We start from the raw sequence: 27,555 nt of genomic DNA, 5'->3' as shown, positions 1-27,555 counted from the left end.
TGGTCAGACTACATAGTGTTTGACCATGTGGGAGGGAAGTCAGGGGATGTAGAGACACTGACCATGTAATCGCTCTGTGTAAGGCTTTGTGTAAAGCTTGAGCTGTCACCAGGACGACATTTGTGCCCCTTTAAGAGCATCACTGTGCAGATATCTGTGTTGTAAAAGCTCTCCAAGAACGTGGGGGTCTATGCCACTACATACTCCTTGCACTTCTGATTCACTGGTCAACCTCACTGTCAGGTCTAGATCTACTCAGGGTGTGTGCATTTTTACTTCACAACTGAAGGTCAAAGGAATGTAGTCTATAAATTGTTATATTTAAATTTACACTCTCCTTTTAAATGTTAATCAATATTATTTTGTGATGTAATCAGTTATATTTATGTCTGCTTCAGTGACCTTTTACCACTTGCATGATTCCATAGGTTCCACGTTATAGGCCTGCAGAGTCCAGAGTAGTCTAACAAAAAGTCACACGCTCGTGTTTCAACCAACCAGAAAAAAATACTATTAAAATAAATAATATCAACTGTTTGCACTAAGAGCTAAAAAAAAAACAACTGCCTGGTGTCTCCATTGTGAATTTTTTGTGTTACTTGTAAGACATTTTTAAATTCAGGAGTCATGTAAACATAATGTACTGTACCACACATCTTCTTCCTGTCAGTTGTCATGGAAAAGTGACATTCATAGATCTTTTTATTTATTTATTTTTTTACTTTATTAGCAAATATTGCATGTACAGAACCAACAAGGTATACATTCATGGGGAACAGCGGTTACATGCTGCTATTCCGACATGCCACTATTTCGACATTGACTTCTAATTGTCTAATTGTCGGAATACCGGCATGTCTAGATAGAGGGATGTCGTAATAGCAGGCGGACCCCGGGAACAGCACATCAAACATCAAAGGACAGTACAATGATGGAGCAAATTAACATTCATCGATCTACAGTTTGGACAAGAGTGAAAACACACGTGTGAACACGAATCATATGAGCTAAAAAATTAAACAATGGGACATTTTCACATCTGGCGCGCACCTTAAAGCAAGCTTTGAGGTGCTGCTCCACTGGTTTGGTATTTACCAGCTCTGACGCTGCAGGGGACGATGTGCTAACATCTAACAGCCTCAGCTGGGTGAGCCTCATGGAGCACAGCTTGGTTAACATTAACAAGGTCCACTTGGTACATTCCTCTCAGCCAGCCGGTGAGCATGTCCGTAACATGTCCCAGTATGCTCAACTAAGTTGTGATGTGATGCTAAAGCGATTTGCTCCAGCTGAAATCTTTTAAAACGTGTTTTAATTAAACAGTATGTTTGAGGTTATGTTGGATAAATACGACGCAGCGGCACAAAAACTTTGTGTTGGCAAATTTTTATAGGTTTTTACTAATGCATACCTGCCAAACTGTACGCATATCGCGTAGCAGGTAGGCTACACAATGTGATATCAAAAAACGCTGGTACGATTCGCCTCTCTGTGAGTTCTGTAAGAAACGTGCATGTTGGACAACACAATGCAGCATGAGATGGTGAAGCAGTTTCAACCAATTATCGTAGATTAACAAGTCTGCCGAATGTAGTCTGGGGCCGTTGACAAGCTGTTTTGGTAAGCAACCGGATCCATGGCGAGAGAAACCGGCCTTTCCATCAAAATAAAAGCACCAAGCTAATAAAATTTCAGGAATACTTTACGAGAAAGTCTCCGAGCCATTAAGTTAAAGCAGAAGTGAGTGATCCGGTCGTTTTCGCTAATGCTGCGTTCCAGGCAGGCTTTTGAAATCGTAAATTACAGCTTCAAGTCACAACTTACGACTTTGTAGCGTTCCAGGCAACCCACTCGTGTTTTTCCGACCTGTTTTACCTGTGAAAGTCACTATAACGGCCACTCGTAACTTCCGACCCGTGAACTCCTACCAGATCAAACTGATACAACTTCACAGGACGGAAAAACACGAGTCTACGAGTTTCCTTGAACGCACCATAACAGTCCTCGTCCCTACGTCGCCACATTCACGGCGTCCCTTGGCTGCACACACAGCCCTGCATGCCGTTCTCTCATCTCATTGGATAAAAACTGTAGGATACGATAAATGTTTTCTCCTCGGCTCAGAGCAGAGCAGAGCAGAGTGACTGACAGACCCGTGTTTCGGTCCAAACACTCTATGTAAGTGATTGCTGTCGGAAGATATAACTATTTAAGACTTATATTAACACAAATATATCACTTACTTCTGCTTTAACCTTTTGCTTTTATTGAAGTGACATCATTGCCGTAATGAAAAACAAAACACAAATCATCATCTCTCTTAGCCCACCACAACATCCTCGGTGTCAGATAGTCAGTATATAGCCTCTACTCAGCATCTCTCATCACAGAAAAAAAAGAGAGACGGACAGACAGAGAGAGAGAGAGAGAGAGAGAGAGCGTCCTTTACGCTGATTTCATCCCTGTTACGCATGGTGTTTGTTTATGTTGTGATTAGTGTACACCTCTCATCTTTCTTACACAGGGTTTAAATAAATGTGAGTTTCTTTATTAGTTTATTAGTTGTTTTTTACACTGGGCAGCGGTTCTCAGTGTATCAGATCAAACCTGATTAAGGATAAGGATAACTCATTAAGTATAACTCATTATTCGGCCACTCTGAGCTCGGACCTCCGGACCAAAACACTTGTTTCCTCCTGGGAGAGGTTCAGCCTCTGGCGTCTCCGTCCATGTCAAAGTATAAAATGACAAACTTGCAGTGCGCATCGCCCGCGCACAGTTAAAGGTGAGGAGAGGAGCTCATTTGATTGGTGAAGATCCGAATCGGCTGTGTTAATCCCACTTCACGCCTTTCTCTCCTCCTCCTGTCTCCCTCCCGCCCTGTCTCCTCCCCCTTTGCGCCGGTAGGAGGGACGAGGGGAGGTCCTGCGCTGGCCTAAGTCGGACTGCGCTGCCCACCAAACTTGCAAAATGGACCTGGACACGCCTCGTTGGTGTGGCGAAGCAGGTTCCAAAACACGAAGGCGTGTGTGTGTGTCAGGATGTATTACATTATCTTATAAAAGATCCATGGTGTGTGTGTGTGTGTGTGTGTGTGTGTCCGTGTTAGCGTTAGCTCTGTGAAGCCACAAGCCGAACTTAATCAGTACGTGACGTCATGCCAAAGAAAAAAAGACGAAAGAAAGAGAGATTGAAGGAATGAAGGAGAGAGAGAAAGATGGACTATAATAGATGGATGCATGGAGAGATGCATAATAGAGGCTGTGTGTGTTTGTGTGTGTGTACACAGACATATGTCTGTGTGTGTCTATAATAGAGAGCGAGACTAGTGACTGAATAGAAATGATTACATTTAGCTGACACTTAAATATAAAACAAATATAAGTTGTATTACTTTACATAAAGCATGTACTTTAATTTTAATACCGTCACCGTGAAATACCGCGGTATACTGTACTAACACTGTTACCGTACCGTACCGTACTGTAAAATCCCATACCGTTACACCCCTACCTGTGTGTATCTGTGTGTGAGTCTCCCTAACTTTTATCACATGAAGTTACCTGTGTGTGTTGGAGTGTGGGAGAGGAGTGCGCGCATATGCGCGTATGTTACCTGTGTGTTTTGATGTGTGTGTGTGTCTGTAACTGTAATCACATGATAATAAGCGCAGCGCAGCTTTGAGAGAGAAGTCAATTAAATGCAACAGGAGGAATGAAGTCTGACCTGAGAACTGTATGAAACCTGTTTGTGTAAATGTGGCAAAATCTGATCTGATCCAGAGTCTGTGTGTGTGTGACTGACTTGACACATGTTATGAGCTGCATCCTGTGTCTGATTTGTGTGTGTCTGTTTATAAACATTTTGACGAGCGCCAGGTGGATTGTTTATAAGGTTAACGAGCTCTGGCCTGAGGCTCAGAGGTTACCACGGCAACTTGAGGTGGTTGCCAATGACGATAGGGCCCCCCAGGCTGAGGCAGACAGAAACGTGGAGAAAAAAAGTGATTTTCTGCCTCTGCACTGGTCTCGCATTTAGGCTTAGTGTGACAAAATGGTAGCTCCTATCAGAAAAAACCCAGACCGTGAGCGTGTACAAGGACTTCCTGAACAATTCTGTACAATTTGGTGTTTCTACAGTAAATGTTTTTGCAGAAACGTGTGATTTTGAAACAGAGGTCTGTTCTGCTTCTCTCAGAAAATCTTTGTATTGGAGTCAATGAGGAGCAGAGACAGACGTTGCCGTACTTAGAGGCTGACAATTCAAATGATGTAAGTCAATTCAAATGATGTAAGTCTCTCAGATATTTTGAGCACAGTCACATTGTGAGAGACAGAACAAGTTTGTCTACAAATCTGGAAAAAAATCATGTGTGCCGAGTGTAAATTGTGTCCAGGAAGAGTGTGAAAAGAGAAAAACTGTAGAATGTTTTTGGGCTCTCTCCCACTCTGACCGATGATGTCACGCACTCTGACACGAACATTCCGTGCAATACACACCCATTATGATCTCATAATTTCTCCAAAAATGATCATGGTCATTGATCAGGGATTGATCAAAAACTATATGACCTATCAAAATGTGGAATAATACACTAATACACAAGACTTGTGTCTACTGTTTAAAGTTCAAATGAAGTCTCTAGGTGAAAGTATGCCTGAGCATTAGACGTTTGTAAAACTCTAATGATTGTTCTTTTTCGCTCTTTTTTTCCGCCCGTCCCATAAGTTGCGTTTCCATCCACCTTTTTTTATTCGCATTTTCAAAATTGCGAATAAATAGTTGGATGGAAACGCCAGAAATTCAAAAAAGCAGTAAATGCGCATAAAAGTTTATACGCTTGGAGGGGGTGGATTTGTCAGCGTATCGATTAAAGGAAATGCAAGTTTTTGTGATGGAAACAGATTATGCGAATTGAGCCAGAGTTTGTGGCTAAAGTGCTGCTGGACTTAACCCAGCGACGTTCAAACAAATGGAGAACGACTCGGTCTCACTCTCCCAGCTCTCCTCTCTGCACCCCACGACACAAACGCGCTCCGTAACCCATAATCTTTTGTTTATGACGGTTAAGACACGCCGTAACATCGTTATGTAACGTTATCCACCGCTACATTTATTGATTTTTCACCGGCTTCGTATGTAAACAGATGCACATGGGCGAGAGGAGCGAACCAAAACAGCGGAAAAGCGAGCGGACTTGCACAGTTCCCGACTGTCTTTCTGTGTAAATATCTCATGTTACAACATGAAAACCTGCAGCTTATATTCAAGTGCGGCCTATATATGTATTTTCTTTAAAAATGTAGCTGGTGCGGCTTATACAGGTGCGTCTATAGTCCGGAAAGTAAGTAAATTGTCCATGATGTTGAGTGTCAGCTGTCAGCTGAGTGTCAACTGTTGGATACATTCACGCTCTCTTATGACGGGGGGGCGACCGCCATTCCGACGGTCTGCCAGTCCGAAAATTCCCGAAGGTCCGTCATTTCGAACTTCCCGAGGGGCCGCCGTTCCGAATGTGTTTTATTTTGAAATTTGACCGGATTCTCTCGTGGTTTGACTTCCTGCCCGGCTTGACACGACGCGCCGCGGGGACAGCGCCCGACCGGCCCCTCCCCCTCCGCCTCCAAAGTTTCACCCAGGTGCGAGTCTGATGCATTACATCCATGGTCTGATGCAGCCGCGGCACTCCTGCTGAAAATAAATGTCCTTGCTCTGTGCTTTGGTTAGGTTTAGGCAATGTAGAAAGGAGTTGGTTAAGTTTAGTAAAAAGGTTAGGTAGAGGCCAATAAAATCGCAGTTAATATGTATCTCCCCCGGGAGTCGAACCCTGATCCACCGCGTCAAAAGCAGATGCTCTGACCACTACGCTACCACTGCAATTAGGCTTGTTTACTCCGTGCCGTAAACCATTCAAGATTTTTTCAGGTTCGGAATGGCACCCTTTCTTTCAGGTTCGTAATGGCACCCTTTTCCCATAAATAATTAAGAGTCGGCATTCCGACAAATTAAAGTAAACGTTCGGAGTGGCGGCCCTTCGGAATGGCACCCTGGAACCCTTATGACGTAATCTCACGGCGCACTCCTCCTCTCCCAATAATCGCAAAACAATAATGAATGGAAACGGTCATAAATTCGCATTTGCTTTTTGCGCATTTTCACAAAATCCGCTTTTAAATTCGATACGACTTGGATGGAAACCCAACTACTGACTTAAATGCAAAATTTTGCGCAGTTTTTCGCAAACTGTTGAGAAAAGTAATAGCATAGCGATCCCAATCAAACCGCACGTTTTGATAAATAATTTGTCCTACAACTTAGTAGTGAATCGAAAAGCGTCCGGAAGATGAAGATGAAGAATAAGTAGGAAAAAATCCACACAGTAACAGCCCCGGGCACTGGTCCCTGCAGCTATTTCATAGCTGTAGGGGCCAGTGCCCGGTGCGCTTGCCCCGTGGCCCTAATAAAATATGATGCAGACGGATGTGTTCATTGTAAAACATTTATTTATTGATGTAAATGTGGTGATTTCTGTACATACAGAGCCCTGAGGCAGCGCTGCTCCTGTTGAAAAGTGAAGCTTCATGTCTGTATTGGACAAACTAATGCTACTGTCACAATTGTTAGATTTCATCAATGAGACCAACATTTATCCACTAAAAATAATTTAACTAGCCGGTGGAAAACCTCTAAAAACCTGCGGGAGATGACAGAGGTTGGCCGGCCGACCAGCTCTGCATACCGGCAGCTGTCTCTGTGATGCTCACACAGGTGGTGGTTCACTTCTCTGAAAAACATCGGAGCAGACTTCTAAACAGCCGTCATTTGGCTAAACTGGCCGTATATTTGGGAACTAAACAGTTACTTTCTCGCATGAAAAAATATTAAAACTTTAAACAAGAGGGCAAATGACATTATTATTGTTGCTATGCGGGATTCTGATTGGCTAACTGATTGGCTTGAACTTCTCGCTACACTGCCACCTACAGGTTTGGCATGCTTTTGACGGCATATACATGGGTTAGTGTAAACGAAAACTTTTCTGATAACGGACTGGTGTGCACGCAGTTATTTTTGTAAACGGAGAGAGTAAAATGTCAATTTATGAAGATAGCTGGACACGTGTAAACATAGTCTCAGGTGTGTGTGTGTGTGTGTTTCTGTGCTCACGCTGAGAGTCGACCTCCATAGCAGCAGCGAGGAGTTCCAAGTCTGTCGGTTCTGGGTCCGCGGCACCTATGTCCCTTGAGGGACCTCACATAGTTTATGAAGGGAGAAAGACACACAGTTTTTAAAGTCAGAATTGAAAAAAATTGACTGTCAAGAAGTACAAGAACATGATGATCAAGGCAAACTCCAATTGAATATTAACCTTTATCTGACTGCATAAGAAAGTTACTCAAGAAAATTAGTTAGAGCACTTCCGTGTTGTGTTTTGATGGGTGCCAGACTGGAATATATTAAAGATGTTTCCCTCTATCAGATGAAGAAGGCGATGAGCAACAACTCTTTCAAGAATCTCAAAAATGAGGGTGCATTTGGAAATGGGCCTGTCAGCAGTATCCAGAGGGAAGACACTGGATGTCCTGAAACAGGCAGGTACACAGCCAGAGGAGAGAGATGAATTGATAGTGGAGAGAAGACAGTGGGAAATGACTGGTATAACCTCTTTAAGAAATTTAGTGGGAATAATATCGGCGGGCAGGATGATGGATGCATATGAGAGACTATATCCCAGAGTCCAGGCATGGAGATGGGGTTGGACTCAGACAGCAGAATAGGGATGGTAACTCAAAGTGAATTGAAATGTGATCCAAGACCACTGATCTTGTCAGCGTTGAAATTTAGGAAGTTGTCACAGTCGTTCGAGGAGGTGGTAAGGAATCTAAAATGAATAGTGTTCAGAGGGCAGGATTTAGGTTAGTGTTAAACTAACACCTTTGTTTGCTTGTTTGTTTTTTGAAGTGACTTTGTGTTTGTGTCTATAATGCCTTTTACCTTATCGAGGGCTTAGAACCAAAATGGCGTAAGTGACATTTGACAAACTTTACAGGAGAGGCAAAACAAAATTTTGACTAGACTTCAATCAACTGTATTCATTAACCTTAAACCACAACATTGCAACCACAGACATGCTTATATGAATTAGTATTTATGTAATAAACTTATGACATATTAACACAATGAACATGTTCTTAAACATTTTAAAATCAAAAAAATATGTCAAAAACGTCACATACGCCTTTTTGGCACCAAACATTTCCAAGTCTTCTAGGACATATTGGGCGTATCTGCTGAACAATGCATTGAACTGATTGAATAATTAACATTTGAATAAGTAATTAATTGTCATGTAACTCATTCATTAATTACTTTAAAAGGGTCCTATGTTCCCCGCTGTTGCTGGTCGATGGACTCTCTCTACTTATCTGGACTCTATCCATCTATCTGGCCTGTCTAGCCTCTACCTGGTCTTTTTACTGTACTAAACTTAACCAACTCCTGTCTTTATTGCCTAAACCCAACCAATGGGACAATTACACTTCTCACTCAAAGTCACAACTCAACTTCTCACTCAAAAATAGGCAAAAATCTGCAAAGTCACAACTCCACTGCAGGTATGGGACAAAAAATGGCATGTTGCCCTGGTCTTTTTGAGGAAAAGCCGGGAACATAGGACCCTTTTTCTATGAAAGGGTTCTATGTTGCCCAGTCACACACATAACAGGTACATAGGAGCCGGGGAACATAGGGATGACCTCAGTAAGGCTCTCAAGGCATGATTCTGTCTTACTGTAATCACTCTTGTGAGGGCATACATTCAAAAACAACTCTGACTCATCTTTAACTTCTTTAATATAGGATTCATCAATTTGTTTCATAATATTCATCAAAATCTTTTCTGCCTCAGACAGTTCCATGTCTGCAGTTTTCTCAGCCATTTTCAATGCTGTTTAAGGGCAACAACTACACTTACGCCCTTCTGGCTCTGAACCAACATGTGGGTCCGACATGTATTTAGATGTATTTTTCAGGGCCAGAAGGGCGTAAGTGCACTTACGCCCTTCTGGCTCCAAACATTACTCACATTTTTGAGTTAGGTCTTTATTGTTTTGTTGCTTTATTCAATACAGTTTGATCTCAGCTGGGTCCTTTTGGCATCATTGGATAGAGCTCATCAAGACCTTTCTTTTGATATATAGAACTCATTTTCGCCCAAAATGTCACTTAGGCCCTTTTGGTTCTAACCCCTCGTTATTCTTAAACCTATTTTTATGTCTCAATGTAAAGCACTTTGGCTTCCCCTGTGAATTTTAAATGTGCTATTTAAATAAAGTTGATTGATTGATAGATAGTGTTGGTTATTGTTGATTAGACCAAGGAAATGTCATTCTTGCATATTTGATGAGTTGATAAGTTACCGGTTCCTTCGGTAACTACCATATGACCCTGTAGACCATTCTGGTGTTCTGTATGAACCTCAGCAGACACCGTAGTCTGATGAAGTGCGCATGCGCAGTACGTGTTAGGTGTTGTTTACATTCTCGGCGGTACTGGCTTCCCGGTTCGTGAGTGCATGTTCTGTGTGGTTGCTGCAGATCTTAAATAAAGCACCGAGGTTGATTTAAAGTACGGACCAGTCACTTATTCACACGACACACCTCGACATGGTGTCAGAAGATGCCACGGACCTGTCGCCTGTGAGTTTCCCGTGATTTTTTTCTTTTTTCGTCTCGAGCGGGGTGGACGACTCTACGCTGCCCTCACGTGCAGAGAGACCATGGCAGAGGGATTCCGCAGACTCGACCCTCTCGTTTTCGACGGGAACATTGCTGAAAATTGGAGGATTTTCGAACAAGAGTACGATATCTTTATAGAGGCGGCGCACTCAGGCAAGCCTGCTAAAACAAAGGCATATATCCTCCTTAATCTCGCAGGAGCGGAGGCCATTGAACGGGAGCGTTCATTTGTTTACGCAGCAGAAGTACGAGCGCCTGGTGACAACGGAGCCGTCTTCAGTCCAGCTGAGTCCAGAGAGGACCCCGAGTGTTTGAAACGGAAATTTCGGGAAATATGTAACCCTCAAAACAACAAAACCGTGGAGAGACACAAGTTCCACTCACGAAACCAGAAGCAAGGTGAGACAATAGAGTCTTTCATCAGTGACTTAAAGATTAAGGCAAAAAATTGCCATTTTGGAGACCTGACAGATGAACTGGTTTGTGACAGAATAGTGTGTGGGATCAGTAATGACAGCATAAGGAAGACTTTGCTACGTGACAATGACTTAACCTTAGCTAAAGCTATTTCAATCTGCCGAATACATGAGATGACTGAGATGAACACCAAGGCCCTAGCGCAGCAACAGACAGCTACCACCATTGATGCAGTTCAACCAGGCTTCAATCGGGAATATAAAAAGACAATGCACAGACCCCAAGCAAGCACATTTAACACCAACACAATTTCAAATTGTGGCAATTGTGGAAACAGCCATGTTGCCCAGAGAAATAAATGTCCTGCGTTTGGCCAGCAATGCCATAACTGCAAAAAATGGAATCACTACAAGAAATGCTGCAAGTCTACGCCACATGGTCAAGGTCATGAAATGAAAAGCTATGCAAAGAGAAACCAATACAGACAATCAGTGCACCAGTTAGAGCTAGAAGAGCCAGAATACAGTGCCACTGATGACACTTTCTACGTGGATGGCGTCGAGTTAATTGATGTGTGTGTGGACACTGTCAATCCTCGGGCAGAGGACCGAGATGAAGGATTTGTTACGTTGCAAGTACACAACAAGCCCATCGAGATGAAAGTTGACACAGGAGCAAAATGCAATATAATATCAAAAGACACTTTCAAACAACTCTCAAAGGGGCAAATAGCAAAATGCAGCAAAACCACCAACCTAGTGGCCTATGGAGGCAGCAGAATACAGACTGCTGGTTTAGTCACACTGCCTTGTTGTCTAGATGGACAGCAACACATGCTTCCTTTTTTCCTGGTGGAGCGTGATGTGTCACCACTGCTGGGATTTCGTGCATGTGTGCGCCTGGGACTTGTCACACTGAGCCCACATGTCCACCAGATCAGCACAGAAACCAATGAGGACTTCACCAAAGACATTTTTGAACAGTATAAAGACGTGTTCAGTGATGAGCTTGGAGAACTCCGAATCACATACTCCATGACCCTTCATCCGGCTGTACAGCCTGTCGTCCGTCCGGCACACCACATCCCCCTGGCGATGCAAGCACGAGTCAAAGCAGAGCTTGACAGCATGACACACAAAGGTGTCATAACCACAGTGTCCGAGCCTAGACTGGGTTTCGTCCATGGTCGTCGCACACAAAAAGGACAAACAGGAAATAAGGTTGTGCATTAACCCTAAAGATCTAAACACTGCCTTAAAGAGACCCCACTACCCAATGCGCAGTGTCGAAGAAGTTGCCACCCAGATGTCAGGTGCAGCACTATTCTCAGTGCTTGAAGAGCTCATTCTGGCAGATAAAGCTTGATCACGAGTCATCCATCCTTACCACATTCAGCACACCCTTCGGTCGCTATCGATTCCTCCGCATGCCATTTGGTATAAGTTCAGCAAGTGAAGTTTTCCAACGCTCAATGGAGCAGCTGTTCGCAGGTTATCCATGCGCCATCATAGTAGATGACATCATCGTCGGGGGTCGTGATGCTGCAGAGCATGATGCTAACTTAAAAAAAGTGCTCGACCGAGCACGAGAGATAAGACTCAGACTAAACCGTCTCAAGTGCAAGTTTCGCCTTGACCAGGTCTGCTATGTGGGTCATGTGTTCACAAAAGAGGGCCTGAAGGCTGATCCCACAAAGATAGAGGCGATCACAAAAATGCCAGTCCCGGAGGATGTCCCCGCCATACAGCGATTCCTCGGCATGGTGAACTATCTAGGGAAGTTCATCCCAAGACTCAGCGAGCTTGCTGCACCTCTGAGACAGCTCACACACAGAGACACTGCTTGGAGCTGGCTCCCACAGCACCAGCAAGCGTTTGACCACCTCAAATCATGTTTATCCAGCCCTCCTGTTTTATCCTACTATGACGTGAGAAAAGCAGTCAGACTGACCTGTGATGCATCACGTTATGGCCTTGGAGCTGCGTGTCTACAGGATGAGAAGCCAGTAGCCTATGCGTCTCGAACGCTCACAGACACAGAAACCCGTTACGCTCAGATCGAAAAGGAGCTGCTGGCGGTGGTGTTTGCTTGCACCAAGTTCAGAGACTACATCTACGGGAAAGCAACGGTCATTGAAACTGATCACCAGCCCCTCGTCACAATCTTAACTCTTTGACTGCCAGCCATTCTCACAGCAGCTTCCTCCAGCTTGCCAGGCATTTTCCAGCTTTTTGACTGATTTCCGTAGACCCACCATATATTATGTACTGTTTCTATCTTGTTCCAGTCTTGTGAAATTGGCGGTTGAATATAGGTTAGTTTAGCCCAAAATGCCATTTTGGCACCAAATCTTGAGAAAAGATAAACAACAACTAAATCAACACTGACAAATGACTTTTGATGACAATAGACAAAATATTTAGCTACTGACACACACTACTGCAGCCTTTTTTCCTTCTTTTCTTTGAGTTATAACTTTTTATTTTCTTTTTTTTAGTGTGTGTGCGTACGTGACGTGTGCTGTGTGTGTGTGTGTGTGTGTGTGTGTGTGTGTGTGCCAGGTTTTGTAGCCGAAACACGGCGCTTTAGATCAGATCCAGCTTCCTCTGGTCAGCAGGCAGCGGTGTCACTCACTCTCTCTGTCTCACACACACATCTACACACACACACACACAGCAGCTCTGGCTGACGTGCCCCCTGAACTCAGCCACAGACATGTGCGCTCACAACAGACACTCCCACCACCTTTAGCTCTCCTCGTCACGTTCGCCGGCGCCGTCCGTTCCTCATCCACACTAGATCGGGGATTTTCAAGCTGTTATCTGAGTGATTTCTCGCAAAATCTGGCGACTTTCTAAACGCTCTTGATGACTAACGACGAGCGATCAACGGGGTTGTTGTTACTAACGTTTGTGCTTTGTATCACGGAGCTGCACGGAGCTGCACGGAGCTGCCGAGCCGCCATGAGCCCCGCCGCCGCCCCCTAAGCTCTCACCGGCGGCCAGAGTGTCACGGAGCGGCGCCGCTGCAGTCAGACACCCGCTCCGCTCCGTGAGGGGGGAAAAACACGCTATAGTTTTTATATCTCTCAATCCAAATGTGTTTTTCTGCACTTTATTTTGATGATACAAGTCTGATCTTCACAGAGGAGTAGGGCAAGACATTCAACATGGTGTTGCCATTAAAAAAACGCTAAGACGAGTTATCTCGTCTTTGGCAGACTACGCTTGGATTCGCTAAGACGAGATAACTCGTCTTTGGCAGTCAAAGAGTTAAAGACACCGATCCACACAGCTCCTGCTCGACTACAAAGAATGCTGCTGCAGTTACAAGCCTATGACATCACACTGATCTACAAGAAGGGTAAGCACATGTACATAGCCGACACCCTGTCACGGTCCCCAGACACAAGTGCTTCCCAAGCATCAGTTACAAATGACACATTTGAAGTAATGTCAGTCAGCTACATTTCAACTGCCAGGCTAGAGGAGCTACGAGCCCACACAGCACAAGACCAAGTCTTACAGACTCTGAGCACTGTCATTCAACACGGTTGGCCTGACAAAGAGCGCCAGCTTCCCCTCTCCATTCGTCCGTTCTTCCATTACAGAGACGAGTTAGCAATGGAGGATGGAATTGTTGTTAAGAGTCACAGAACTGTCATTCCACACTCCTTACAGAAGGAATACATCAACATCATGCACAGAGGTCACCCAGGCTTAGAGTCAACCAAGTGCAGGGGCAGGATGACAGTCTTTTGGCCAACAATGAACAGAGACATCACAGAGAAGTTGCTGTCATGCTCAGTCTGCAACAGCACCCGCGCACACCAACAAAAAGAACCCCTGCAGCCACACCCAGTTCCAGTTTTGCCCTGGTCCACAGTTGCTACTGATGTGTTTGAGTGGCATGGACAACAATATATGGTGCTGGTAGACTCATACTCAGGGTGGTTTGAAATTGACCTCCTTAGTAATACATCTTCAGCAGCTGTAATCATAAAGCTCAAGCGTCACTTCTCTGTTCATGGATCACCTCACACTCTGATCACTGATAATGCAAGATATTACACAAGCCAACACTTCAAGGAGTTTGCCGAGCAGTGGGACTTTGTTCATGTTACCAGCAGCCCCGAGTACCCACAATCAAATGGGCTAGCTGAACGGGCAGTCCGCAGCGCAAAACAGCTGATGGAGAGATCTCATCGAGACGGGACTGATGTTTTTCTCAACCTGCTGAACATCAGGAACATACCCCGCGACAAAACACTGGGCTCGCCTGTGGAGCGTCTGATGTCACGACAGACACGTTCAACTATTCCTGTCAACAACAGACTACTAGCACCAGCCCCAAAGAACACAGAGCAGGTCACTGCCCAGCTCCAAAAGAAAAGGCTCATTCAAAAGCAGTACTACGATGCCTCAAGTCACCCACTCCAGCCGCTGGCAGAAGGACAGGTCATCAGGATGCAGACAGCCAAGGGACACGACCGCCTGGGCATCGTGAAGGAAGTGTGCAGAGAACCACGCTCCTACATCATCCAATCTGATGGGGGTGTCTACAGGAGAAATCGCCGCCACATCCTTCCGGTTGCTGAGCCGCCACCACCACCAGAGATCGACCCTGCAGACTCTCATCACCAGTCAGCTGACACAGCTCATCCAGACATTCCCCCTTCCACGCCGCAGGCGCTGCAGACGCCACGTCTACCTCAGGTGATACTTCAGCACTCTACCAGCGAGCAGCAGTCACCTGCAGCTAGCTCTCCTGCCCAGGTAACACACACTAACACGCCATATGTGACAAGGGCAGGTCGGATCTGCAAGCCGAATCCAAAGTATGGACAATGAACTCTGGGTGTTTATAGCCCACACACCAGTGACACTCTTTATAGGAGGAGAGACAGAACAGTACACTGGACTCTAAAGGACTCTTATGTGTAACTATTGTGTTCATGTGTACTTAAAAAATCACTGGGGAAATAGTTTTTCACTATCATTCTTGAATTGAAATATTCACAGCCACAACTGATGTATTAAATCCATTTTATGTTTATTGACATGTTATATCTCACACAGGCTTCGCCCTCTACTGGACTCTATGGGTATATCTCTCCTCCAATCGCGTACGCGCGATGGCCCACTGAAATTTGCATGTACGTAGCCGGCCAGTATGGCGTGCCTACCTTTCCCGCCCTTTAGCGGGCTATATAAGCAGATGCACCGCCAGCTGCCCTCATTCCTTTTTACTTCAGCATCGGCGAGTGCCCACTGTCACACTAGCTCCAAGGATGGAGTCGCCGCTTCAGGAACAACGCCTCTGCCGGCCTGCCCTACGGCATCATCGCCCCGGCAGACGCAGCACAGGGTGTCATGCACCTGCATTGGACTGTGCTCTGCTAGGACACTGTCAATGAGGTGCGCAGGAGGTCTAGGGTTGAGACCCCTGCGAGGTTAGACCACAACTTCAGCCTAGTCAGGTGCTGCTAACCGGGATGAAGTTGGACCCGTTATCACTCCATACGGTGGTTAAGATTAATAAAGTGGTGACTGGGTCTTGGTACCTAACCGGTAGCTGGTGTGGTCAGTGGGCGGAGCCTCTCCCGCGGCAGGGAGTACATAAATCGGGGCTTCGCCTACTGTACCCATAGAGTCCAGTAGAGGGCGAAGCCTGTGTGAGATATAACGAAGGTTACGATATTGTAACCCTAGTTATATTAACACAGGCGGAGCCCTCTACTTAGAGCCCTGCCGCTCTTTCGCCTTACGCTGAAGTTTGGTGGAATGAGGGCAGCTGGCGGTGCATCTGCTTATATAGCCCGCTAAAGGGCGGGAAAGGTAGGCACGCCATACTGGCCGGCTACGTACATGCAAATTTCAGTGGGCCATCGCGCGTACGCGATTGGAGGAGAGATATACCCATAGAGTCCAGTAGAGGGCGAAGCCTGTGTTAATATAACTAGGGTTACAATATCGTAACCTTCGTTATGCATACAGGAAGTGAACATTCTAATATGCAAATATAATTTGGCTGGTCGAGTTTGTATCCAGATTGTTGTTGAAATTACGGTTGTTGAAATTACTGCTGTTTTTCATTGGTTACAGAAATGCCTCCAGTTAAAGCAGTCATGTTATCAATTGTGTATCAATGTTTAAACATTCATTTTGTCTCCTCATAGAAGCACTAACTAAAGAGGGAGGATGTAGACCATTCTGGTGTTCTGTATGAACCTCAGCAGACACCGTAGTCTGATGAAGTGCGCATGCGCAGTACGTGTTAGGTGTTGTTTACATTCTCGGCGGTACTGGCTTCCCGGTTCGTGAGTGCATGTTCTGTGTGGTTGCTGCAGATCTTAAATAAAGCACCGAGGTTGATTTAAAGTACGGACCAGTCACTTATTCACACGACACACCTCGACAGACCCGTATATAAGACGGTATTATTTCCATCAAAAAAAGTCTTAAAAAGATGGGTCGCCTTATAGTCGGGGTGCATTACAAGGATTGAGGGTGTCTTCCTGTCTTGTATTGGGGGGGTAACCGCCATTCTGACATCCCACCAGTCTGACATAGGTCTCTAATTGTCTAAATGGCAACACTTAATTTACGGGGACGTTCGCATATCGGAATAGCGGTATGTCGGAATGGTGGAATGTCGGAATGGTGGGATGTCGGAGTGGTGGGAGGTCAGAATGACAGCATGTAATCTGTTGTATTGTACCTTCTGTCAAATGGACCATGAGTCTGCAATAAAGATATTAATGTATGAATAATTCCCAGCCACCCCCAGGAATGGTCAGAGATGGCAGTGTGTCCACAGTGGAGCATCTCTCTAACACAACAGTGTTTACAATGTACAGGCAGAAACTGCACAGCCAGAAGTGTTTCACTTTTTTGCCTCATCAATGCAGTTATCTGTCCTCACCTCTTTCCTCCATTGTCGGCAATTTTCGAAAGTACAGAATAGCATGACATATCACTTGACATTTCGCCCACACCCACGTCGACATCACAATGTAAACACCACAGACAGAAAGTGAAGTGAAGTAGTGCTTATGAGAAGTGTTAGTGACAGAGGTAGTTCATATACAGTGTGGACTTCATACACAGAGCAGTAGTGTAATCTCCTCTGACTCTCCCCTCTGCTTGGCTGACTGTATTCTGAGTGATATAATCAGCTAAAGGCAGAACAGCCGCCCACATCCAGTAAGGCAGGTACTGAATAAAAAAAAACAAATTACCAGAATAAACAGAAGAAAAGTCAGCACACTTCAGCTCCATTTTCAGTGCATTTATTTAGCACATCCAACAAGCTACGTTTCGAGCCACATGCTCTTCTTCAGGCTTAAGACAAGCCTATGACAGACACTCTTTTTCTATCTGCCCAGAGGGGTCACATGATATGATTATAAATAAATAACAAGATAATTCAGTGAACATCCATGTAAAGTACCAGTGATAATAAAATATAAGAAAAAAAGTACGAGGTCAGGAGAATCTTAGTCCTAAAATTTTTCCATTCCATTTTTCCAGATTAAAGCAGAAGTAAGCGATATTTTTGTGTTAACATAAGTGTTAAATAGTTATATCTTCCGACAGCAATCACTTACATAGAGTGTTTGGACCGAAACACGGACTCTCAGTCAGTCTGCTCTGCTCTGAGCCGAGGAGAGAGAACGGCATGAAGGGCTGTGTGTGCAGCCAAGGGATGCGCGTGAATGTGGTGACGTAGGGACGAGGACCAATAGATCCATGACGAGGGCGGGGACTGCTAACTCCATCGGCTGACAAGACGTTATGGTGCGTTCAAGGCAACCCGTAACTCGTGTTTTTCCGACCTGTGAAGTCGTACCAGTTCGATCTGGTACGAGTTCACGGGTCGGAAGTTACGAGTTGCCGTTAGTGCACTTTCACAGGTAAAACAGGTCGGAAAAACATGAGTGGGTTGCCTGGAACGCTACAAAGTCGTAAGTCGTGACTTGAAGCTGTAATTTACGGTTTCAAAAGCCTGCCTGGAACGCAGCATTACCCAAAACGACTGGATCGCTTACTTCTGCTTTAACCAGATTCTCACCTAGCTGTCAAGTCGGACTTAGGTTTCCCAGATCTGCCAGTTTGAATAGGAAGCATTCATCAGCTCTTCTTATCTCCATGAAAGTGACTAACTCTGCACAAGCAATACCATGCTGAGTCTCTTCCTCATGCTCATCCTTTGATCCATGATTCCATTGATTTTTGTACATCTTTAGTAAGAGAAATGTCCTTAACGCCCTCTTAGGAGGAATTAAAGGGATATTCTGGTGTAGATTTAATTTACCTTACGAAAGAAAAATATATTTACCAATATATTACTTGAAATATATTGCAATATATTGTAATATATTATTTTTCATTACATTTTCCAATACATTATATATTATAAATATATGGAAAAATATATTGATGACACATATATTATACAGCATATTATATATTGATGTAATATATTGCAATATAATGCGAAATATACAAAAAACTGCCCCTTTCAATATATTGAAATATATTAAACCTGAATATATAATATATGGGTTTATATATCCCAAAATATATGCAATTTTATATTTATAAATATCATACGATAATGTATTCAGATTTATATGGGAAAATGCATTGGTAATATATGAAGAGATATAGTGTCACATGTATGTTTAATATGTGGTAGAATACATTTTAAATATATGTAAAATTATATGGAGACATACATGAAATATATGTACAGCTATGTGTTCAATATATAGTGAAATATATCGTATATATGTAAAACTATATGGAAACAAACACATTTAATATATGTACAGCTATGTGTTCAATATATTGTGGAATATTTTTCATATGTATTTATATATATTGTAAAATGTATGCAGATGTGCGCAAACCTTTAAACCACACACAACAGGCTGAATTTGTCAAAAGTCACATTTATTTCCAGACCTACAAACTGTGGAGTAGTGAAAAAGGTGACAACATATAAAAATAAAACCCTCTTCATTCACTAAAAAAGATGACTGTAGCCAAAAGGTTTTCTTTCAGGCAGATGGGAACAATTAACACAGGCCTGTATACCTGTAGTGGGAACTTTCAAAAACTGAGTACTCGCAGTAAAGCTGTTACCCTTGTAACAGCTTTACATAGAATGTACAGAGAAAAGCTAAAATAGAATACAGACCATATAAGGAAAAACCTCCAAGAGTGTATTTTCCCAATACACTCCACCCTCTTGAGCATTCAATGCTCACATCGAAGAAGAAAATACACTCCAAAAATGAAGATAGAACATCACAGCACAATCAAAATTACACAGTCACGTTATCGTCAGAATATGGTGGAATCCATCCTGGAGTTGGAAACATTTCTATTTCATCGTTAGTATGCAGTTGTACATATTATTGCACATGTCCTCCTACAACATCTCCTACCCATCTATACAGTAATGCCCTCATGCATGTCAGTACAAAGGTACAGAAACATAAAATTATGCCAAAACATAACCAACTTGGAATTAAAAATTGCACCATCATTTGCACCTCATGGCCCTAGCTTGTCTGAAAGCCAATTGTTGAAACTGTAACCTGCTGAATCTGATGGACCAAAAGCTAGGGCCGGGACTTTAACGCGTTAATTACGATTGATTAATTAATTACACAAACATTAACGCGTTAAAGAAATTAACGCATTTAATCGCACTTATTTTGCACCGCGGAACGTTTCTGACTGGATGAGTTTCAGGCGTACTGATTACACTGGAGCACAATCATCTATGCCAACAAGCTGCCGACACTGTTAATATAATACATCCATGCACTGATCACTGCAAGGGAGAGAGGAGGTGAAAAGAGATAACAACACTGTTACCTGTTGTTATACTGGCCTCAGGCTGTACCATCGCTAAGAAACCAGTGAGTAACGAGTTAAAGCTATGGTCTACGATTTGGAGCATTGGTAATTATTATTTACATCGTTTATACAGCGATTATGGTCCTGTGGTCCGATATACACGCGGCCCTGCTGAGCTGCTGGTCTTCCTCCTCTCCCTGTCACACAGCCGCTTCCAGCCGCAGCCGCAGCCTGCAAGTCTCTCTGCATCGCGGCGCCGCGGAGCTCCAGGCCCCGGTCTTCCTGCTCCTCTCCCCCAGACACAGCACCATGTGGCTGGTCACCCAGCGCGAGGAGTCTCCCTGTAGCATGAGGCTGTGCTAACGGCTGCTAATGGCGGCGCTGCTCGTACCAGCGGTCGCCGCGGTCCCGTTGCCGGGGACGGCGACGACGGCAACTGGCACCGCCTCATTACCGGCAGCTGGTGCACAGCGGCGGCATCGGGGCTGGCGCCGCCGCTATTAGTGGGCTAGCGCCGAGCACAGCCTCATGCTACAGGGAGACTCTTGGCGCTGGGTGACCCAGGACAGGGTCCTGTGTGTGGGGAAGAGGAGCAGGAAGAGTCGGGGCCTGGAGCTCCGCGGTGCAGAGAGGCCCGGTCAGGCTGCTGCAGCGGCGGTGCTGAGTTTATGTTGAACAGGTAATCTTTGGTTTTATTGTGGAAGTTGTGACTGTGAATATTACATTTTACTCCGCATTCGGTTTCTGCAGGCAGCAGCAGGCTTGTTGCTTGCTCCGCTCTGCTCTGCTCTGGGAGGGGAGGGAGGAGGGGGGGGCGTGTTTAAAAAAAAAAAAAAAAAAAGAGTTTCCTCTGCTGCAGCTGAACAGCTGATATGTGGTCAAGACGTAGCTACAGACCTGTCAGTGTTTCATGGTGCATAAGACTTCACCCTCAGAGCTGTCTGTCTTCAGACTGTCCTGATGTCCCTGAACATCACACAGGGACAACATGGAGCTGCTGTGTGATTGGTTACTGAGTTTTATTAATGTTTACATCAGGCTGAGTTCAACAAATCAGTTTATGCTACTGTGATTTAAGTAGCCTAGTTAAATACTACAGTAATCATCATATTGTATTGGCAGGAAAGACCATTTAATCTGTATCAAATATCGATTAATGAATTAATCGATAATTTGCATCCCTAGTCTGTTGGTCTTGGTTAAGTACCACCTTGAATGCTTAAGCTTATGTATTCAGTCATTCAATGGTATACTAAAATCCATGTGAAAAAAAAATGCTTCTCACTGTTCTCAGGTCAAATATTTATATGCGATTAAAATGCGATTAATTGCGATTAATTAATTACAAAGCCTCTAATTAATTCGATTAATTTTTTTAATCGAGTCCCGGCCCTACCAAAAGCATCTCTGATGTTTTGTAGAGCTTCTATTACATTGTTAAAGTTATCTGTATTGTCAGGAATCAAAGTTACACATTTGGAGTTTCATTTATCCTGTAAGGCATGTATTACATTTTAATAGTCCCATATACTGTGTTGGTATCTGCGTCTGCGCTTCTACTGGTGTCACATTCTTCACGTTTGGCCATGATTGTGGGCCAAAACTTTCTTCACAAAGCATGTCCCAACAACGAAAGGTTTTGTCCGATACATTGGAGTATGTTGCATTGATGTATACAGGTGCAAGTCTCTTGCAGCTTTCTTTAGATGTCGCCCACTGACGTCTTCCCTTGGGCTTCTGAATGTTAACATGTCCTGTAAATTTAATTGCTTCACGGGTGCATCCTTCATCTTTTGTAGTTAGATTGAATAATGGATTCCATTGTATGAATATCATCTTTTTGCTAAACCTACTTCACAGATATCAAACTCTTGCCCTAAAATTGGCGGGGTTGTTGATTTCTTCACCGGGTTTGAGATGAGTGTACCTGGTGTACACTCCCCTTTGTAGCCGGACTTTCCCACACAACTGTTCGGCAATTGTCTGACACTGCTCCGCAAGGTTGTCTGCTGAAGAAGGGATGTCGTCTATTCTTGGAATCTTCTTACAATGGTTTGCATGTATCCACGTAGCCCTCTCTGTGGTCTTCACTGCTGATGCTGTGGTCATTAGCACCTGGTATGGTCCCTGCCACCTCGGTGATTTCCAGCCTCTTCTTCTGAAATCCTTCACCACGATCCAGTCTCCTGGCTTCAGGTTGTGCAGATATCCACTCGCCTCCTGTGGTAAAGCGTCCTTCACCTGTCTGTGAATATCACAAAGCACAGTGGAAAGGTGTGCACAATAACGCAACATCTCATCTTCACACATTGCAGTATCTGGCAATTGTCTCTTCTGGGGCCCTATCCCCGTATTCAAAGGTCTTCCAAACAATATCTCAAAGGGACTAAGACCATATTTATTTCTTATTCTTCCCCGCATATACATCAAGACCAACGGAAGAGCTTTTGTCCAACTAAGACCTGTTTCTTTACAGCATTAAGTAAATTTGTTTTTCAAGGTGCCATTCTCTCTCTCAACCGCTCCTCCACTGGCTGGATGATAAGCACAATGTGTTCTCATGTCAATTCCCAAATACTCACCTACTGCAGTCAAAGCCACATTTACAAAAGTGTGTACCGTTGTCACTGCTTATTTTCCTAGGTATTCCCCATCTAGGAATGATCTCATTAATTAAACACTTAGCACCCACACTCGCATCTGCTTTAGTTACTGGAAAGGCTTCCACCCATTTACTAAACATGTCTATGTAACGGGTGTGTATTGTCTCTGGCCTATGCACATCCGTTAACTTGTTTCTTGTGTGTGTTGTTTCTATCCTGCGTTGTGTTCTTGGGGGTGAGGGAAAGATGGACACAGGACTCAGGCTGCTGATCCACCGGACATTTATTCAACAGGCAATGGTGGCATCTGTATGAGAATCAAATGAAAGTGCATCTGTGACATGCGGTCTTGAGCTAGCTCACAGCAGGCCCCTGCTCTCAGTGGGGTCATCACCGACTGCGCTAACTATAAAGTTCACAATTATATTTAATAAAATACTGAAATAAAATGAAATAAAAAAATATATTAAAATGTTCCTTGTTGAGTTGTATCTGTACATGAACATAAATTCAACCAACAATCAACCAAGTCAATGGAAAAATGAAACCAGTAAACAGTGAAATACATCAGTATCCATACCTGTATGAGAATCAAATGAAAGTGCATCTGTGACATGCGGTCTTGAGCTAGCTCACAGCAGGCCCCTGTTAGCAGCACACACATACACACACGAAGAAAACAACGAAAAATAAACACTTGTGCCTGCAGTAGTTTTACAATGGCATAGCTGCGAAATTCACTTAGCAACACACACCACAACCGTTCACACTCTTCATTTATCATCCATACATGTATATTATTCCGTTTTTAATACCTTTCAACCCAAAACAAAATGTAAACATGACGAGAGAAATGAACACATACCTGCTCTCAGTGGGGTCATCACCGACTGAGAGCGGAGCAGTTCGCGGGTCAAGCAGACGACAAACTCTTAAAGAGACAGTACTGATTTAACGTCTCTGCAGACCAAACTACAAAATAAAGGTGAAAACAAATAAAATGGTTCCTTTCAAAATAAAATCAGGGTTTTGGTGAGATTTCAAAAGATAAAATTAAAGTACATTTCAACCTGGTTACATTCACCCCTCCTGAAATTCAACAACATCCTGATTTTAGATGTCTGTTCAGGAATGCAAAGATGTCTAACACTGACACAAACTGGCACAAGTGAAAAGAAGGACCTAGTCCTCAGTAACAACTCAGGAGTTACCTTACATATAAGGATCAGGAAAGAAAGAGGGTGATCAAATCTCAAAATTCCCTTAGTTAAATGTGACGCCTGATACGCCACATAACACTTGGCCCACAAAATTGTCTATAGACACTTGCACATTCAAAACTTAACCCTTAAAAGTGGAGTCTGAACCATAGACTCTATCAGTCTGTTCACAGATTTCACCAATCTCCCTGCACGTGTTCTAACATGACCATCAGCCCCTGTGTGTGTGCATGGGTCAGTGTGAACTGAGACACTTGCATCTGTTGATGGTAGCATGTCCGTGGGGGGTGCCAGTGAGATGGATGGGTTCTCAGCAATGGCATCGACAGGGCTAGACACTGGACCAGGCTGGTCCTGCTCTTCTGAATCAGCCGATTCAGGCTCAGGTGTATCAGCAGAGAGTGAAACATCAGATCCTCCTCCATCCTGCGCATTGTCGTCCTCAGCCAGTGCTCCCAACAGTGAAGTTATACCATCACTATCCTCTGCCTGATCGGATTCCTCGCTGATGAATGACAGATCAGTGGCGCAGGTGTCCTCACCTGTATCCATCCCAGAGAGAGGCAGGAAGTTGACCTCCAGCAAAAGGTTCCTGTGTACCACTTTCGTACGTCCAGCCACATCCTGTATCTTGTAGACATGAATGTCCGGATTCACTCCAACAACTGTGTACACTCCATCCTCCCATTTGTCGGCCAATTTCCTCTTCCCACGTTCAGTCTTGTTTGCCACCAGGACACGATCTCCCACAGACAAATAAGCGCCCTTCACACGCTTGTTGTATTGCTGAGTTTGATGTCGCTGCTCGACAGAAGAATGTCTCTGAGCAATCTCCATGGCGCTTTTCAGACAGGAGAGCAAAGAAGTCACATATGAGTCATAGTCGACAACGTCAGAGTCGCTCAGAACAGGCCCGAACATGAGATCCACAGGCAGGCGAGGGACACGCCCAAACATCAAAAAGAAGGGGGCGTAACCTGTAGTCTCATGGACAGTGGCGTTGTACGCAAATGTGAGGGTCTGGATCTGTTGTGGCCACCGATGTTTTTCTTTGAGGGGAAGGGTACGGAGCATGTTACCCAGAGTGCGATTGAATCGCTCTGTCCCGCCATTACCCATAGGGTGATAGGCTGTTGTGTGAGATTTGGCGACACCAGCCAACAGGAGGAGCTCTGCGATCAACTTGCTCTCAAAATTGGTGCCCTGATCGGAATGTAGTCGCACAGGAAAGCCGTACACACAGAACACGTTATCCCAGAGCTTTCTGGCGACCTGCTGCGCTGTTTGGTTGGTACAAGGAAAAGCATGGGCGAGTTTGGTAAAGTGGTCGGTGACCACTAGGACATCGACTGACCGCTGCCTGCTGTCCTCCGCCGACCAAAAATCTATGCACACCAGCTCCATTGGTGCTGAGCTCTTGATGCTTTCCAATGGCGCACGAGCAGCAGGTTCGGGCGACTTCCCAACCACACACCTCTGACAACACTTGACGTAAGCTCTCACATCCCTCTCCATGGTGGGCCAGTAAAAACGCTGCCTAGCGAGTGAGAGAGTCCGGTCCTGACCCTGATGACCAGCCAGGTCATGGACGCCGGACAAAGCTTTGTTCAACAGGCTCTCAGGCAACACGTACTGGAATCTTTTCTGTTTGGACACGTGGTCCTTCATGACTCTGTACAGGACACCATCACGGACTACAAATTTGTCCCATTGCCTCAACAACCTGAGCACTTTGGAATTAGCGCCATGCTTTTCACGTCTTGACGGTCGCCTCTTGGCAGCAACAAAAGACACAACCTTAGAAATGTTGGAGTCCTGCTCTTGACTCAACTGCAGCTCTTGGGCAGAAAACATGGGCAAAGTTTCTGGACCAGCTGGTAGCTGTTGGACATGCTGGACCAAACAGAGTGCCCTGGACTCAGCCGCGTCAATCCAGTCACAGTGAGCCTGGCAAAGAGCCTGGATTTCATTTGCATCACAGACTGACTTGGGGAACGAGTGACCTTTGGACCTGCAGGATTGAGACAGACAGCTGGCCCTGAAAACATCCTGCACAGACTCCCCTTCGACAGCATTGGCCTCCTGAACCAAGGTGGAATATGGCTCTTTCAGTAGTCTCTGACTGATAGACTTGGCGAATGGGTCGCGGCTCAGAGCATCAGCCACCACGTTCTTCTTTCCAGGTAGATGTTTGAGGTCAAAGGAGTAGGATGCGAGCTTAGACACCCAGCGGATCTCACAGGCGTCAAGCTTCGGCTTCGTCAGCAGGTATGTAAGCGGATTATTATCCGTCCAAATGGTGAAGCTACGGCCTTTCAGCCAGTGGCTGAATTTTTCGCAAACACTCCACTTCAAAGCCATAAACTCCAATCTGTGCGCTGGATATCTTCGCTGTGACGCGCTCAGTGTCTTGCTCGCAAAAGCCACGGGTCTGGCTTTAGACTCCCCTTGAGGCACTTGAGATAGAACCGCCCCAAGTCCGTCCAATGACGCGTCAACTGACAAAATGAAAGGTTCGTTAAAGTCTGGATGAGCAAGCACAACACACTGCAACAACATGGTCTTCAACTGCTCAAAAGCGTCTTGACATTCTACTGACCAATCAGCGGAGGTAAGTTTACGATAAGTGCCCTGAGACTTCCTGTCTTTTGCAAACTTTCCTTTTCTTTTCTGTCCAGCTGTTAGAGCAAACAGTGGCTTTGCAATAGCTGAACAATGTGGGATGAAATGCTGGTAGTAGAATACCATACCAAGGAAAGATTTGATTCTTCGGACAGAGGGTGTACACTCATCAACCTCCATGAGATCCTGTACAGTCATCTTGGTGATGACTTCCACCTTGGCGGGATCGACTGACACACCCTCACCATTGATGACATGGCCGAGGAAACCAACTTGCTTCTTCAGGAAATGGCATTTTTTAGGAGCCAATTTCAAATTATTCTCCCGCAACCTCTGAAACACTAGCCGGAGTCTGGACAAGGCCTCATCCTCTGACGGCGCAAAAACAAGGAGATCGTCGAGGTAACACAACAGCTTTGAAAAGTTCATGTCCCCAAAGATCCCAATCATCATCCTCATGAAGGACGCGGGACTGTTACACAATCCCTGGGGCATGCGATTGTATTCATGCAGCCCCAGAGGAGTTGTGAAAGCTGTGTACTTCTTGTCGTCCTCGTGAAGCGGGATGTTAAAGAAGCCCGAAGTGAGGTCCATTGTGCTAAAGAGACAGTTGCCTCCAAGAGCGGCCAGACAATCGGACTGGTGCGGTAAAGGGTGAGCGTCTTTCAAAGTTCTGGCGTTCAGCCACCTGAAGTCGGTGCAAATCCGCACCCCACCGTCTTTCTTCCACACCATCACCAGAGGCGAAGCATATTCACTTGAGGATTTCCTAATGATACCCTTCTCCTCCATCTCAGTAAGAACTTGCCTCAGCTTCTGATAATGCGCAGGAGGAACTCTTCGGTACGGCAGGCGAAAAGGACGGTCGTCCGTGAGACGAATGCGGTGCACGTACCCACTGACTTCACCACAGTCCAAAGAATGTCTCGAGAAAATGTCCTGATATTCAGATATCAACTGTGTGAGCTGAGACTTACAGGCAGCACTGACCTGACAAGAGTCTACATCGATGTCACTCAGGCCCAACTCCAACAAACTTTTGTCCAAGTGAACGGCAGGAGGGACACAGGATGAGCTGCCAGAA

The sequence above is a fragment of the Trachurus japonicus genome, chromosome 17, assembly GCF_045865225.1.
Source record: "Trachurus japonicus isolate A0001 chromosome 17, Traja_1.0".
Classification (NCBI taxonomy): Eukaryota; Metazoa; Chordata; class Actinopteri; order Carangiformes; family Carangidae; genus Trachurus; species Trachurus japonicus.
The sequence above is the reverse complement of the archived record's forward strand: the minus strand, read 5'-3'. Positions refer to the sequence as shown.